Raw genomic sequence first — 17365 nt, 5'->3', positions numbered from 1 at the left:
AACTCCTCTTGTTTCTTAGGTGCAGAAATTCAGAGTTTACACATGCATTGAGAAAACTTAAGATTGCCGGTCTAGATATATCCAAGTAGATTGGCCAAGTGTATGACTCTTTTCAATGATTATGTTGTATGTACAAACAAAATATTACCCTGCTCATGGCTTACCAGGTCAACATGTTTCAAGAGCCTTTATTACACCAATTACTGGAAATACCAAGACAAATAAATGTCTGCTTTCTGGGAGATAGCAGTCCCATGGGTAAGAGACTGACATGCAGCACAGATACACAGAATCTTCTCAGTGCTGAGGAGCCCTGAACAAAAGGTTCTTGCCTTTTTATCGACTTGGAAGATTAAGGCACAAGGGAAGGGGGAAGGGCTAACAGTGGGAAGTTACTGAGTCAGGGTGAAAAAAAGTGCCTCAGCTGAGGCCCCAGTAAGGAGGTCCCTGTATCTGAGTCCTTGACTGCTACTCCCTCTGGAAAATCCCAGTGGGCTGGCTGTGGGAAGAATGGCTTCCCCCATGATGCCTGCCAGGCGAAGCCTTGAACCTAAGTGCCCGTGGCTGAGCCTGAAAGATCACACTAGGATTTTAGTCTGTAGCCAGACTCCACTGAAGGAAATATGATGCCTGTCTGAGAATTTTGGATTTTACACTGGAAAAGACATTTCAAACATTAAAATGGGGAGTGATATGAATCAATCTGTACTTTCAGAATGATCGCTCTGGCAATGGTATGGGGTAGATGCTAAGCAGAAAGAGCTGGGAGGAAGTCAGAGAAATCTGCAGCAGTCCCTGAGGAAGGGATTCGGGTCTAAACCATATGAGGTGCACTGGGAGACGCCAGTGCATCCACCATTTTTATCTAGGATTAGGAACATGGGGCTAGGGTAAAGCGGGAGAAGATTCGAAGGGGAGACTGATACTTTGAATTTAAAGTGACTGCAGGGTCAACCAAAGTGAAAACCCTCACTCGGCAGTTAGAATACTCAAATGCTCTCAGGTCAGGCATCCCAGCTAGAGAAATGAATGTGGGAATCACTGATGTTAGAAGCATTTCACGTTAACGGTGAGAAGCTGAAGTCACCATAGTCCATATTGTTAAGTAAAAGGCCCCTTCTAAATGTCAATCTGGTTTTGAATGATATATGTCAGTTGTATTTCATTGTATTTCATTTCAAGTATTTCATTGTAAGTCAGAAAACCCTCTCATGTGAATTAAATAAAAAGGTCTTAGAGCATTTTCAACCTAAACATTAATCAAAGTCTACATTTTCTTTATGGTAAACAGTTTTTACCAGCAAAACATTTATATATAAATGTTTTGCTGGTAAAAACTGTTTATATATATATATATACATATATATATATATATATATATATATATATATACAAATGTTTATATATGTATGTTTGTCCTTCATTTTGCCATGCCTACATGACTTCATTTGGTTCTGTTAATCTTTTTTTTTAATTTTTTTTTAACGTTTATTTATTTTTGAGACAGAGAGAGACAGAGCACGAACAGGGGAGGGGCAGAGAGAGAGGGAGACACAGAATCCGAAACAGGCTCCAGGCTCTGCGCGGTCAGCACAGAGCCCGACGCGGGGCTTGAACTCACGGGCCGTGAGATCATGACCTGAGCTGAAGTTGGATGCTTAACCGACCAAGCCACCCAGGTGCCCCTGGTTCTGTTAACCTTAACATGTTCCTAGGATATCCTCTTTTCTTGAAAAGGAAAAATTAAAAAATAAAAATAATTAACAAATTAAAAAAATAAAAAAATAAAAATAAATAATAAAATAAGAATAAACTAAGAATAAATAATAAATCATAACAAATAATAAATAAAAATAATAAAAATATAAAAAATAAAACTAACTCATGCATTAAAGTAGAAAAATACACATGAAAATGGACATGACAACTTTGGTGGACAATGTTGGTGCTGGAGCTAGATCCCCAGTTTGCTGGGCTGCTGGTCCCATGTCCTGATGTGCTCAGTGTTAGGTGCTACCCATTCACAGCTGCCCCCTTTTCTGGAGAGCAACCTTCTGCAGATCAGAAGCGACAACTGGGAGGCTACCCAGCCCCAGCCCCAGCACCATACTGTGGGCGAGGCACAGCCAATAATTGACAGGAGGATAACAAAAGGCAGACATACTTCCTTAAGGTAGTACTAAGTCTGTGCTGAAACCAGAGCTCTCTGTGGGACCAAGTTGAGGCTAGTCTCCAGCTGAGACCACATTCTTGCTTAGCACCTTCCCCTCCCTCTCCTACTTCCCTCACTCCCTTTCTCCTGAGCGTGCACCCCCAAATATCACACGCATCTGAATCCCTATCTCAGACTCCGTTTTGAAGACAACTTTAGAAGTTACCTACTGGAATAGAAGGTCAAGTCCAGGGTAAAGAGAAATAAAACACAGACATTTCAATACAGAGGTGATGACTCCTAGCCACTTAATACAGCTCCCAGTGTCTAAGCGGCCAAAGTGAAAAGTAAAACACTTATTAGTGATTTGATTCTCATTGTCTATGATGAGACAGTATATCCGTGTCTCATGAACACAAAGCCGTTCTAGGACTGAGTTCTAAAAATAAAAGTTTTACATGGGGCTTCATATAAGTAACAGAGAGAGATGTAGGAGAAACAGAACACAATATCCCTACAAAAATGTTATCGTGGATTCCATGACTGTTCTTTATGTTAGTTCTAGATATAAGACAATGGCATCAATTTTAGTTTAGTGAAAGCATTTCTTCTGCACGGTCAAAATAATATGATTCAAGTGCACATCTTTTGGGTATGTGCTTTGGTAATGTTTTAAATTCCCATAGCAGCAATATTTTACAAACTTCAGTGTCTCTAAGAATAACCAGAAAATTGGATTTTAAAAGGCAAATTTCTGAGTCCTATCACTGAAAAAGCTTGTAAAGTGGGTATAGAGTAAAGCCCAGAAAACTGCACTTTCATGCATACCCCATCTGCCAGTTTGTCAAGATTTACATTTTGAGAAACAAATATAGAACACTAGGTAGAAACAGTTTCTCAAATTTTCATTTATATGAACACAGTTTTCAATAAGAATTGGAGAGCAGAAATGTTGAGGCGTCATTCTCTGATAGTTGACTGAATTCCTGGCGTGTGTATTATAAATTGAGTTTGGATCGGTAAACTTTATAGATTGAATATGCAGATGATAGGTATGAAATTTTTTGGTGAACGTGGAGGTCAGCCAAGTTTGACATGGCTCACAGGGAGGTTGGCCATGAGATGGTCCTCTGTTGAGATTGGTTAAGAACAAGAAATGAGTCTATTCACAATTCATTTGGGAATTTATAGAACCTTCCTTATTGTTTATAATTAAAAATAGGGGCGCCTGGGTGGCTCAGTCGGTTGAGCATCTGACTTCGGCTCGGGTCATGATCTCGTGGTTTGTAGGTTTGAGCCCCACATCGGGCTCTGTGTTGACAGCTCAGAGCCTGGAGCCTGGAGCCTGCTTCGGATTCTGGGTCTCCCTCTCTCTCTGACCCTCCCCGACTTTTGCTCTGTCTCTATCAAAAATGGATAAATGTTAAAAAAAAAAAAGTTTAAAAAAACAAACTTTTCCCTAGAGACAGTTCCACCCTCACGTTTGATCACTATTCTGCATTCCATTTGGGACATTTTTTTTTTCAGGTATAATTCTGAAAAGGGTAAGATTCAAATCTTACCCTTTTCAGAATTATACCTGGAAAAAAAAAATGGCAGCATAAGACACAAAAATACTGAATGCATTGAAATGATATCGTCGTGGCATAGGCTAGAGAAATCTAAAGATTTTTTCCTTGGCTTCAATGTTACAAAGTGAAACAAGCTGGGTAAACCAGTCACAAAATAGCTAAATTATAGAAGTTCAAACACACATTAACTGTGATTAAGGAAGAATGGTTAACAACAAAATACAACACACAACTTGGGAAAATTTAACAACATGGCTTCCAAGTAGATCGGTTTCTTGACCTTTGTTCTATTGATATTTTGGACTGGATGATTCTTTGCTGTGGGCTGAGCTCTGTACATTGTGGGATGTTTGACAGCCGTAGTGACCTCTACCCACAAGAAGCCAGCAGTATCCCCTAAACTGTGAGTACTAAAAATGTCTCCGGAGGGTGTCATAGGTCCCCTCAAGATCAACTGCCCCTAGTTGAAACCCACTGAGCCAAACCATTGTATTTGATGTAGTAAGGAGTTAAGTAATGTCAACCAAGGGGAAATCACATACAAACACCTGACGAAATATAGGAAGTTGAGAAATTCTCACAAACTAGGGAATGCTGTTAGAGATTTGGTACCAGTGGAAATTTTGTTCAAACCAACGGAATGAAACCAATGAATGAGAACACCTAAATTGCCTGAAAATTTCTCCTGAGTTAACTTGACCTGCAGGATTCAGTGCTAAACAGAGACTTTTCATGATTAGGTTTAGAGTAAGTGGAATTAAAGTCTTTTTTGACATTGTGGTCTAAAATTCTTACATTGTTCATCTATGGGCAGCCATTTTAACCAAGGTCTGATAGTAAGCAGTTCCGTCTGCTACGCTTGCCGCAAGCCTGCATTAGTTAGGTCCACATTTTGGAAGCTAGTGGCCTAGGAATAAGACTTTCTCTTTTACCCTGAGAGTCACGTAAATCCTCTTTGAGCCTTTTCCCCATGTCTTCTCTGAGGAAGCCTGCTGCAATGGTATATTCTACTTTGGAAAGGTCTTATCTCATCTGAATCCAAGTAGAAATCTCCCTCAGCAAAACAGCACTCTTGGTGTCTCAGTGTAGGAATTAAAAAATACATTTCCTATTAATTTGTGAATGCTGTCCTCATGGCAAGGCTGAATTTTAAAGGCTTAACATTTGCAATTTGATAATTTCTTGCAATCAGCCATGGAACATGACCAACATTACAATGAGGTATTCCAATTTTCATGAATTATTTTGGCAATGGCTCTTAGCAGAAAAATACTTAATCAGAACTTGATCATTTTCTGCCACGTAAGTATAGCAATGCCATCTGCACACTGTAGGAAATGCACCACAGTTCAAAGACGGGATGATTTTGACTTCTGCACCCTACTTAACCAAGTGTATCAGGGCTTTTTCAAATGTCTTTAAACTGATTGCTCTGAAATTGTAACTCAACTAGGTGGATCTGATCTCTTGTTAATGTGGCTGTGAAGAATCAAAGCTCTATGTCAGCCTTTCTCAAAAATACTTAGTTAAGCACTACCCATTAGTTTTCTTTGGGACAAAAGAATGTTCGGTGGTGGAAAAATTTGAAGGTCCACAACTAACACCACCAAGCTAAAAGCTTTCAGAGGTCTTACAGTAAAGAACCTGTATTCATTAGGGGCACCTGCGTGGCTTAGTTGGTTAAGCGTCTGACTGTTGATTTCAGCTCAGGTCATGATCTCATGGTTCATAAGATCAAGACCCACAACAGGCTCTGCACTGACAGCACAAAGCCCGCTTAAGATTCTCTCGCTCCCCCTCTGTCTCTGCCCCTCCTCCATGCAGGCGTCTGCATGTGCATGCACCCTCTTGCATTCGCACACACTCAAAATAACTAAATAAACTTAAAAAAGAAGAGTCTTCATTAATTAATTACGCCCAAATTTGGCAACTTAAAACAGACATTTGTTATCTCGCAGAGTTTCTAAAGATCAGGAATCTGGGAATGATTAGCTGGGTGGTCTGGCTCAGGGTCTTTCATGAGGTTATAGTCAAGCTGTTGGCTAGAGCTGCAATCATATGCAGTCTTGACTGGGGCAAGGAGATGAATCTCAAAGACGGCTCACTCAAATGGCTGCTGGCAGGAGGCCTTGGTTTCTTACCACATACATCTCTTCACAGCACTTCTGAATGTCCCCATGACATGGCAGCTGACTTCCCGCAGAATGAGTGATCCGAGAAAGAGAAAGCAAGCAGGAAGCCACAGTGCTTCTGATAATCTATCTTGTGAAGTCACACACAGTCACTTCCACTTTTATTCTATTTGCTGGACGTGAATCACTAAGCCAAGCTAACAAAGGGAGGGGAACTAGGCTCAGCACTTTGAAGTGAGCATCAAACAACGTGTGGACATACTGTACTTTGAGCCACCACATATGGTTTAACCCATCATTTTCTTTTTTTTAACCACATTAGTTTCTCTTACCGTAATACTTATTACTATGGCTAATAATCCTGAAGAATGGAAGATAATTAGGGAAATACTGGGTTACACTCTTGGTTTTCACTCAAGGAAATGAGGACAAGGAAAAAATTACACATAGATTATGTGTATATAAATGTGTAATTCCACAAAGTTCATCTTTGGTTTCTTCTTTTAAGTTTATTTATCTTTGAGACACAGACAGACATGGTGCAAGTGGGGGAGGGGCAGAGAGAGAGGGAGACAGAGAAGCCCAAGCAGGCTCTGCCCTGTCAGCACTGAGCCCAGTGTGGGGCTCGAACCCATGAAATCATGATTTCATGACCTGAGCCGAAACCAAGAGTCAGAAGCTTAACTGATGACTGAGCCACCCAGGTGTCCCTGTTTTCTTCTCTTCTAAGTTTGCAAATATATCTTCCACATTTTTAGAGGTAAGTCAGTTAACTAATATTCCTGAAAAAAGTTACACAAAGAAAATGCTACTCATTGCTCACATAACACATAGATTCTATGTACAGTCTGTTGTGGTTGGAGGCACTTTTATTCTAGACAAAAGGATTTCCCTAACTTCAATATAAAATGGTAACAATTGCAGGAAGGATAAAGTAATGGATGATTATGGCCTCTGGGAGCATTCCCTGGGACAGCCATTGAGAATTTATAAGTATAGGAACCTTCCAGACGGAAGTCGAAGGTACATTTATGCACAGACCTGTTAGACACTGATACCGTCAATTAAGCCAACCAAACTTGACTGCATATTTAAGAAAATCATTTTGGGTTTCCAAGAGAAGTTTAAGCTTTTTGATGATGTGAGCTAATGAAGTAATTTAGGGACAGATCATACATAACCCATTCTGCATTCTTTAAAAATGTACATCTCGAAAAAGAAAAGGAAAACTCATTATTATTTTTTTTTAACATTTTATTTATTTTTGAGACAGGGAGAGACAGAGCATGAACAGGGGAGGGTCAGAGAGAGGGAGACACAGAATCTGAAACAGGCTCCAGGCTCTGAGCTGTCAGCACAGAGCCCGATGCAGGGCTCGAACTCATGGACCGCGAGATCATGACCTGAGCCGAAGTCGGCCGCTTAACCGACTGAGCCACCCAGGCACCCCGGAAAACTCATTATTAGAAGTATATGCTACACTGGCTCTTCACAAGTGACTTTCATCCTACTTACAAATTTTCATGGAATAGTAACTACACTTCCAGTGAAACAGAATCACTGTAGCAAAGGCAGGAAATCATACCTGCACCTCACTATAGAAATAAAAGCAAAAATGTCCTATTTTTAAAGAATATTAAGTATAAAAGAAAATATGCATCTTTTCACTACTTTTTATCTTGTCCTTACTTTTTAAAGGACATCTGGGTGAAAATCTCTGTGTGACTCTTTTTTAGCTTTGCTTGTGCTACCAAGAATCATTTCAGTAGGCAAGCATATTCTACTCAGTCTTGTTGCCCAGTTGCAAAAAAGAATTGTTTAGCATTCAGACCCCAAGGGACTGGGTTATTAGATAAGAAAAAAACTGAACATGACAGGACTGACCCAGAGGCAGGGAAGATTCTGGAACAGCCCTGGCGCTGATGCTGACCATAAATGAAATATACCCAGGAATCATCCTTTACCTTTTAAACAAATCTATATATATGTCTGACTCTGAAATTAGATTAGATGTAATCATCTCAAAAAAGTTGGTAACCACAGCATATCCAATTACATCTATTCAGAAGCCATATTTCTTTCTTTCATCAATTAAAATTAATAGGGGAGACTTTAATTAGTGCCAGCCCTCTGAGAATGCAGAATATGAAGATTGATACAGCCTGGAATATTCGTGGTTTCAGGAGTCTCATTTGCCTCCAAATATACTTCCCACTGGTCTCAGACCTAAAGGAACTGTCTCTTGAAACCCAATTAGAAATAGAATATATTTTCAAACATAAATATTACCCCAGTGTTTTTAAATTCTTCTAACTTCTGGGATATTATCCCAAAGAAATAAGTTTTTTTTTAACTTTATTTTTTATTTTTTAAAATTTACATCCAAATTAGTTAGCATATAGTGAAGCAATGATTTCAGTAGATTCCTTAATGCCCCTTACCCATTTAGCCCATCCACCCTCCCACAACCCCTCCAGCAACCCTCAGTTTGTTCTCCATTTTTATGAGTCTCTTATGTTTTGTCCCCCTCCCTGTTTTTATGTCATTTTTGTTTCCCTTCCCTTATGTTCATCTGCTTTGTCTCTTAAAGTCCTCATATGAGTGAAGTCATATGATTTTTGTCTTTCTCTGACTAACCACTTAGCATAATACCTTCCAGTTCCATCCACGTAGTTGCAAATGGCAAGATTTCATTCTTTTTGGTTGCCGAGTAATACTCCATTGTATATATATATACCATATTTTCTTTATCCATTCATCCATCGATGGACATTTGGGCTCTTTCCATACTTTGGCTATTGTCGATACTGCTGCTATAAACATGGGGGTGCCTGTGTCCCTTCGAAACAGCACACCTGTATCCCTTGGATAAATGCCTAGTAGTGCAATTGCCGGGTCGTAGGGTAGTTCTATTTTTAGTTTTTTGAGGAACCTCCATACTGTTTTCCAGAGTGGCTGCACCAGCTTGCATTCCCACCAACAATGCAAAAGAGATCATCTTTCTCCACATCCTCGCCAACATCTGTTGTTGCCTGAGTTGTTAATATTAGCCATTCTGACAGGTGTAAGCTGGTATCTCATTGTGGTTTTGACTTGTATTTCCCTGATGATGAGTGATGTGGAGCATTTTTTCATGTGTCAGTTGGCCATATGGATGTCTTCTTTGGAGAAGTGTCTATTCATGTCTTTTGCCCATTTCTTCACTGGATTGTTTTTTGGGCATTGAGTTTGATAAGTTCTTTGTAGATTTTGGATACTAACCCTTTATCTGGTGTGTCACTTGCAAATATCTTCTCCCATTCCATCAGTTGCCTTTTAGTCTTGCTGATTGTTTCCTTCACTGTGCAGAAGGTTTTTATTTTGATGAGGTCCCAGTAGTCCCTTTTTGCTTTGTTTCCCTTGCCTCCAGAGATGTGTTGAGTAAGAAACTGCTGCAGGCAAGATCAAAGAGGTTTTTGTCTGCTTTCTCCTCGAGGATTTTGATGGCTTCCCGTCTTACATTGAAGTCTTTCATCCACTTTGAGTTTATTTTTGTGTATGGTGTAAGAAAGTGGTCCAGGTTCATTCTTCTGCATGTTGCTGTCCAGTTTTCCCAGCACGACTTGCTGAAGAGACTGTCTTGAATCCATTGGATATTCTTTCCTGCTTTGTCAAAGATTAGTTGCCCATACGTTTGTGGGTCCATTTCTGGGTTCTCTATGCTATTCCATTGATCTGTCTGTTCTTGTGCCAGTACCATACTTCTTGATGATTACAGCTTTGTAGTATAGCTTGAAGTCTGGGATTGTGATGCCTCCTGCTTTGGTTTTCTTTTTCAAGATTGCTTTGGCTATTCGGGGTCTTTTCTGGTTCCATACAAATTTTAGGATTATTTGTTCTAGCTCTGTGAAGAATGCTAGTGTTACTTTGATATGGATCGCGTTGAATATTCAGATTGCTTTGGGTAGTATGACATTTTAACAGTATTTGTTCTTCCTATCCAGGAGCATGGAATCTTTTTCCATTTCTTTGTGTCTTCTTCAATTTCTTTGATAAGCTTTCTATAGTTTTCAGCATATAGATTTTTCACCTCTTTGGTTAGATTTATTCCTAGGTATTTTGTGGGTTTTGGTGCAACTGTAAATGGGATCGATTCCTTGATTTCTTTCTGTCGCTTCATTGTTGGTGTATAGGAATGCAACTGATTTCTGTGCATTGATTTTATATCCTGCAACTTTGCTGAATTCATGAATCAGTTCTAGCAGTTTTTTGGTGGAATCTTTTAGGTTTTCCATATAGAGTATCATGTCATCTGTGAAGAGTGAAAGTTTGACCTCCTCCTGGAAGATTTGGATGCCTTTTATTCCTTTGTGTTGTCTGATTGCAGAGGCTAAGACTTCCAATACTATGTTGAATAACAGTGGTGAGAGTGGACATCCCCCAAGGAAATAAGTTTTTAAGTTTATTTATTTACTTATTTTTGAGAGAGAGAGAGAGAGAGAGAACCAGTGGGGAAGGGGCAGAGAGAGAGGAAGACAGAGGATCTGAAGCAAGCTCTGTACTGATAGCAGAAAGCCCAACACAAGGCTTGAACTCATGAACCGTGAGATCATGACCTGAGCCGAAGTTGGATGTTCAACTGATTGAGCCACTCAGGTGCGAGGAGGTAAATACAAAGATGTTTTAGAAGTACTGGTTATGTAACCAGATCCCCCCATCATCATTAGATCACAGGAACTACTGGCGTCAAATCATTATTAAGAACTTAAAATTCTTGGGGCATCTTTTTCTTACCTTCTGACAAGTGCTCTTTCCCCAGGTCTTTCCAGGAATCCCAGAGATCTCTCCATGCACCCACAAGCCAGTCTCCCAGTGGGCATCACTCTTGCTTTGCGCTTCTCACCAGGGAGTGTCTCTCTCTTTGGTGTTACCACTACTGCTCTTATGAAATACTCCATCTGCCATATCTGTGATTCTTCCATTGCTTAAGCCGTGACGTTACTGGTGGCAAAAAGGAATATATCCAAAGCAATTTTGCTTCGTGATCTCGATAACTGAGAAATTGAATTTTTAAAAAAATGATGTTAGATGTTAGGTTTTACTTACAAGCCCTTTGCTTCCTACACATAGAAATGAATCCATGGTTGGTCCGTGTATGGATTGTGAGTAGCAGCCACCATGTTGATCTGAAAAGCAATATTCCTTTTGGATCCTGACATTCTACTGCTCTGCTAAAATTACCATACTGACCCTCCCTTCTAGGCCCCCATCCTGGACTAGATCTGTCTACCTCGATCTATCTAAATTTCAGGTGAGGCTTAAAATTGCATCTTTGCTACATTTCTATTTTCAAAAAACTAGAAACACAGTGACTTCTCAAGAGATTAGAGCAGAAAACGTCAGTCCAATATGATGTGAACATTATATTAAATGTTAAAACATTGCCAATATAGAGGAAATGTATAGAAGTGTATAGACTCTAATGTCACATATAAAAAATCATTATTTAGCAATCATATTTCATATACCCAGAGATTATAGTAATGAGCATATGTGAAAAAACAAGCCATGTAAGAACATATATTGTACTTCTAATATACATATATATACATTTATATATATACATACATAAGAAAAATTATACACTTCGTAAAAATTTTTGGATGGAGCAGAAAGAAATGTATATAGTAACCCACTGACATTTTAAAAGTTCATTCAACAGTCCATGGGGTGCCGGGGTGGCTCAGTCGTTTAAGCGTCCAACTTTGGCTCAGGTCATGATCTCGTGGTTCAATTCATGGGTTTGAGCCCCATGTCAGGCTCTGTGCTGACAGCTCAGAGTCTGAACTTCAGACTCTGTGTCTCCCTCTCTCTCTCTGCCCCTCCCCCACTCATACTCTGTGTGTGTCTCTCTCTCTCAAAAATAAACATTAAAAAAAAATTTTTTTTTAAGTTCATTAAAGAGTCCAGTAAGATCCCCAGGGAAAGGGAGAGCCAGTGGAAATTCTGTCGAAGCCTGGAAAGTAATTCAGGTCCTCAGAATGGGGGCTGGCCAAGGTGGGAGACCACACTGGGGGATGGCCCTAGGGCAGCAGGAATCTTGTCTTATGGAGGAAAACAACAGGGGAGATGATTTGATCATGGAAGGAGGATGTTGAGGGTTCCTTAGTCCCTTTTTGATTTTGCTTTGGGCTAACCCAGACTTCAATATTTGTTTCCTCCTAGAGTGTCATAATAAAACGGCCAGGGGCCTTATTCAGAAGCTAAAACACATTTTTTAAATTGTATTGGTTTTTGTCTTTGCCCTGAACTCATTTAACCTCTCAGAGCTTCTCAGTGCTTTAACGCTTCTCCTTTTCAAAATCTGTATGTTCATTAGGGATGTACAGCATACTGCAATTATGTGATTACATTTAATAAATGACATTAGAGCAACTATAAAAGTCTGGCCTAGGTCACACTCTCTAATAAATGTTGAGATAAGAGTTAGAGGTAAATCTCTAACAGCACATCTGATTAACTGGAACAACACTCACCTTTGCTCATTGAGTTCTAGAGTTCTAAAGCTTTCTGAAATTTTAGGGAGAAACCTAAGGCTGATCCGAGGCTGTTGAACTGAGAAGTTGACAAGCTAAAAACAAACATAGTCACTAAATGTTATTAGTGACTCCATCTTAAAGTGAAATGAGATGTGCCTTATCAGTCTTCTCTGGAATCCCCTTAGGAGCTGAGTATACTTACTCATGCCCTTCAAACCTTGTCTAAAGAACAGAGTCAAGATTGATTGGGGTTTCTATGTGTCAGCCATTGATCACTGGGAAGAGATGTTTATATCTGAGGTGTACAAAGATGAAAGAAAAAAGACCTTAGACAATATTGCTCTACTGATGACATTTTGATATGTCCTGCGATGGCCTGAGATAGGAAAATTTGCTAATCTTCTCACAGAGAACGTATTTTTCTCTACTTGGGAACTCTTATATAATTTTTCTTAGGGTGTTGAATCATAGTTCTCTGAAGACAAGTATTTTGTTTTTGTTTTACTTTATAATGCACAATGGCTTAAGCTTTTTTAATATGGAGGGTATTTGGGGCAGGGTGAGTGGAAAGTGAGGCAGGCAGGTGAAGGAAGTAGAGGAAGGGAGAAGCTGATCTAGCAAACTCTAAAAATGATGTGGAGGGGAAGGTTGTGACACAAGTTTCTAATTTTTGTTATACTTGAGAGGCTTTGGAAGGGGTCTGCACTAAGGCAGGTTGTCCTCAAATGTCTGTTGGGTTGATTATCTTCTCAAACAGTCCAGCTTACAAACGAACATCAGATTCCACAGCTCAGGTTCCTTGGTAAGCCATAGCCTGAGTATCTGAGGAGTCTTGTCCCTCCTCACCCAGGATTATGTTCTGATCATTCTAATGGGTCCTATTATGATAGTAATGACTCTTTAAGGCCCCAAATGCACTAGGAGAACCACATACCAAAGCTAATCCGTCAAATCCCACAGCAGATATTTTCCCCACTATGCTAAGCTGACTCCCAGAAAGTCCTACTGCCTAGAGTCACAGGGCTCCCATAGTAAGTTACAGTCTCAGTGGGTGCCAGCAATTCTTTTTCTACAAAAATGTCTTAGGAGAACCATCCATGGGGAAATATCAGCTCCTTCCTAAGCCAGGATTCCTATTCTTTTAGCAGACTGTAGACATTGATGTTGGAGGAATAGCTCTTCTAGACATACAACGACCACTCAATACAGACCATAGTGAAGCCTGACTGCCACTTCCTTCACCCTGCCCTAGGTCAAGAAGGAGCCCAATTTTCAACCTCAGCCTTTAACTAGAAGACCATCCTTTCCTTTTTTCCCATCTGTCTCATCACCTTTCATCAGCATGGGTGCTATCAGAGCAGCCATACATAGTAATAGGTGTAGGATGTGTGTTTGGGGAGCAGTTAAGTGTGATCTCCCCCCTTCCTACAAATTCACTGCCATCTTCAACCCAACCTCCCCCAATAGAACACTCTGGCAATGGTCCATGGGGAAGAGACAGAATTGTCTTCTAGACTCCAAATATATTAGAGGCCAGAATAGGTAGATCCTTGAATTCCTGAAAAAATATGACTGAGCTCTTTCCTCAAATTAAAAGGCTACTGAAGTAACATCTAAATTATAAGCAGTTTTTTCTTTGCTACAGTGAGACCCAAACTCTTTACTTCATGCAAGTAAAGGTGTGTTCTTAAGTGGCTCAGCAAGCTAACACCTTACTCAGCTTTTAATTGATAAGTTATTTCTGAACACCAAAGGGATGGAAAAGACTTCTTACCTAGAAAGTATTTTGACCGCTTGAGGGATTCAAATGTAACAGCACATCATCACAATTTCAGGACACAGAGTGGAAGTGATACCATGTTTGGGCTCTTTGCACACAATAAGCCAACCCCCAGATCTTTTAATTGGCTAAAGATAATCTGTTACATGGATCTAGTGTAAAGGTAATCAAGGTAATCATTTCCTGAATCAGGATATGTATGTTAGGACTGAAATACTGGTCTTTACACATGTTCATTAAATTGCAATTAATTAGGTACCCTTTGGGAAATTACTATTTCTTTAATCTAGGAAATCTGTCTAATGATAATCTTGGCTGGACATTTTTCCACTGAATATTGGCATCAAAACACGGGCACTTAGATTGAACTTAAGAATTATTCGTGGTGGAATGGAAATGGTGTTCTAGTCTGGGATCTAGCCCTAATCCTGCTGTGTGAGGACAAGCCAGATGAACCTCACTTTTCTTATCTTGAAAATACAGGGCTGCATCTGAATAATCCCTGTAAGAAAACAATTCTGATACTGCTGTGCCTTCTTTTATAAACTCCGGAGTCATTAAAATCTATCTATCCTGATGAGAAGTAGCAATGGAAATGTAAAAGGACCAAGGGCAGCCCAATTCAGCCATCCAGAGATGAACAGCAGCAGGGAAGGAATGAGAGTCAAAAGAGAAGAACTCAATTATTTTCATTTTCAACCTCATGTTAGGCCAGCAAGATCTTTCTATACAAGGCTTTGAGAGAAAAATCGAGGCCACTCTGGTCATTAATATCTGGGACAAAATGTGTCATGACATTTGTTTTATTTTAAGTGGCATTTCGTTCAGTGGAGACTGTAAACGTGTTTGGGATGTCTTAGTTGTCACTCTGTGACAGAAGATCTTAGAAAGCATGTTGGCACACTGCCGAGTAGAATATTTGTTCCTCTAATTTCCCATACAGTAGTTATTTATCTGTCTCCAAGGCAATTCTAAATGCAACATCTCAGAAGCAGACTGAAAATTTAGAGTCAAGAAAGGCTACTGTCCCTCCCAGACCCAAGCAATCAACTGGCTGTCAGAGCATAAATACGAGCAGGAACAAAACAGAGGAGAGATTTTTGGCAACTACTGAATGAAGATGCAATGACTAGTTAACTCTTATTATTAAAATGTAATTTTTGGGGCACCTGGGTGGCTCAGTCGGTTAAGCGTCCGACTTCAGCTCAGGTCACGATCTCGTGGTCCGTGAGTTCGAGCCCCGCGTTGGGCTCTGGGCTGATGGCTCGGAGCCTAGAGCCTGCTTCCGATTCTGTGTCTCCCTCTCTCTCTGCCCCTGCCCCGTTCATGCTCTGTCTCTCTCTGTCTCAAAAATAAATTAAAAAAAGTTAAAAAAAAATTTAAAAAATAAAATGTAATTTTTTTCCACAGTATACATAGTACAGCTTCATGTTATTTAATCTCTACAGTGAGGCGTTTGCTTTACTTACAGCAATTATTATGTGAAAGTTGCTTAAATTTTGAAACCTTGCACTTTCAGCAGAGCCCAGTGTCTGCAATTATACTGAGGTGGGTTCACAACTTCGTAGAAAATGTATTTTGCCATTTTCTTTGTGTCTTATATTTCAAATTTAAATTACATTCCGAAAATATTGAGAAAGCTCACAGTAAAATATACATAAAATTAAAAAATAAGACTATAAGGGCACCCGGGCAGCTCAGTTGGTTAAGGGTCTGACTCTTGATTTCGGCTCAGCTCATGATCTCATGGTTCATGAGTTTGAGCTCCACGGTGGGCTCCACGTGGGCAGCGTGGAGCCTGCTTGGGATTCTCTCTCTCTGGTCCTCCTCTGCTCATGTTCTCTCTCTCTCTCTCAAAATAAATTAATTTTTTAAAAAAAGATTATAACCAAGACTCAAATTCACACAAAAAGATCTTTCATACTAAATTGCAGACATGTAAAATCTTACCCCTTTGACCAGTTGTCAAACTTTGTAAATCAGCTGCCTAGGGGCACTGGGCTATGTTTGTTTCCTGTTGTACCCAGAGAAAGGCAGTAAGTTTCACTGGGCCCTTATTATGTATAAGACGTCCTCAGTGGGGATGCCTGGCTGGCTCAGTTGGTGGACTCTTGATGTCAGGGTTGTGAGCAAGCCTCATGCTGGGTGTAGAGATTACTTAAAAATGAAGTCTTAAAAAATATTGGCATTAATCATCCCAAGAATCCAAGAAAGTGGATTTTATTATTCTCCTTTTCACTTGTAAGGAAACTGTCTCTTAGTTATACCAAATAATTTACTTAAGAAAATACACATAATAAGTGAGAAAACTGACATTCTATCCCAAGGGTCCTGGAACTATAAAATGTGTGTTCCTTTCCCTACTGCCTGCTTTCCAAACAAAATACAGAGTTCCAGCATGGGATGAGATAAGAATAAACTTTATACAGACTAACTACTCTAGGCTAATAAGAACTGCATTTCTCAGTTTTTAGTGCTCATTGTGTATATATATTTTATAGATTTATCTAAAATTTAGACTTTTTAAGTATTATGATCTGGAAGAAGAGGTGGAAGAGGAAGCATTCATTGAGATGGGTTTTTTAACCCTGGTCCTTCCCGGGTTCTGTGAAGATGCCAAGATTTCCAGTTTTCTGTAATTGATCCCGCCATAAGTGGTCCTCAGTTTCTCCTATTACATTGATATGTGTGACTTCAAACCCACCCTTCTGATCACCCTGGAGCCAGTCTATTTCTGCATAACCAAACACTCTGACTAACCCAGAGGCGGAGCACATTCCGTGAACCAACCTAAGTGAGGACTCTTCGGGAGACAGAGCTGGAGACACTCCCAAGTGCTCCGTGCTGGCGTTGCTGGGGGCCACCCTTGGCAACTGCATGGGATTCCTTGGGGAACGCATGTCAACTTCTGAGGATAATGGGAGGTCACCATCATTTTGTTCTCTGCAAATGTACTTAGTGACCAACAGTGGTCTTAGTGACCAACTTAGTGACCAACTCCGGCAGGGCAGTGCTAGTTTTAAGAAAAGTTATAGGCAGTGTGTTTGGGATACAGGAATGCATGCAGAAGACAGGAGTTCCAGTTCTCATCATTGTTTCGGCACATTACACGTAAGCCTTTCAGTTCAGAAAGAATATACTGCGAACTCTTCATTAGAGAGCAGAATGAAGAATAAATGGCAATCATCCTGGAAACCCTTCATAGAGAAGTA

This window comes from Lynx canadensis, chromosome F1, assembly GCF_007474595.2.
Source record: "Lynx canadensis isolate LIC74 chromosome F1, mLynCan4.pri.v2, whole genome shotgun sequence".
NCBI lineage: Eukaryota > Metazoa > Chordata > Mammalia > Carnivora > Felidae > Lynx > Lynx canadensis.
Note: the sequence above shows the minus strand (reverse complement) of the source record.